Source organism: Phalaenopsis equestris, unplaced genomic scaffold (assembly GCF_001263595.1).
Source record: "Phalaenopsis equestris unplaced genomic scaffold, ASM126359v1 Scaffold000002, whole genome shotgun sequence".
Taxonomy (NCBI): domain Eukaryota; kingdom Viridiplantae; phylum Streptophyta; class Magnoliopsida; order Asparagales; family Orchidaceae; genus Phalaenopsis; species Phalaenopsis equestris.
The window spans coordinates 31,765,363-31,766,366 of NW_018164444.1; positions in this window are offsets into that span (position 1 = coordinate 31,765,363).

Genomic DNA, 1,004 nt, shown 5'->3' on the forward strand with positions numbered 1-1,004 from the left:
AGAAATCTGCTGCATGGGGTTAAAAGCTGCAAGCTCGATCTTTGTAAGTTTTGTATTCTTGGAAAACAGACTAGAGTCAGTTTTATGACTGAAAACACCAAACTGAAGGAATTCTTGACTATGTGCATTCTGATGTATGGGGCCCTACTAGGGAGTTGTCATTGGGAGGATCTCAGTATTTCGTTACCTTTATTGATGATTTCTCCAGGAAAATTTGGGTGTACTTCTTGAAGCAGAACTCTGAAGTCTTCTCTAAATTCAAGCTATGAAAAACTGAGGTGGAGAACCAAACTGACAGAAAGATCAAGTATTTGAGGTCTGATAATGACATAGAGTACACATATTCGCAGTTTCAGAAGTTCTATGAGGAGCATGTGATTCAGATGCATTTTTTAGTGCGGAAGACACCACAATAGAATGATGTAGCAGAAATGATGAACATGTCCTTAACTGAAAGGGCAAGGTGCTTGAGACTGAATGCAGGGCTTCCTAAGAGTTTCTGGGCAGAGGCTGTGAATATGACATGCTATCTCATCAATAGATCACCTCAAGCATTATTGGGTGGTAAGGTCGCGGAAGAGGCATAGACAGGTAATCCAGTTAAATTTGACCATTTAAGGATTTTTGGATGTCCTGCTTATGTGTATGTACCTGGAGATGAAAGATCCCAACTTGATGCAAAATCCAAGAAGTGCATCTTTCTGGGCTACAAGAAAGATGTAAAAGGATACAAGTTTTGGGATCCGATTGCAAAGAAGATGGTGATCAGTAGAGATGAAGTTTTTGATGAGCAGTTTATGTTACAGCAGAATCAAGACAATGTGTCAGGGAACAATTTCAGTTTAGATGCAGTGCAGATGGATTTAGAACAACAGCCAATAGCTTCTGAGAGAGGTGAAAGTTCAAATCCAACACCTGGTGATTCTATTCCAGATGATCTGCAGAATTACAATCTAGCCAGAGATAGACAGAGACGCACCAATGTAAGACCTCCTAGCAGATTG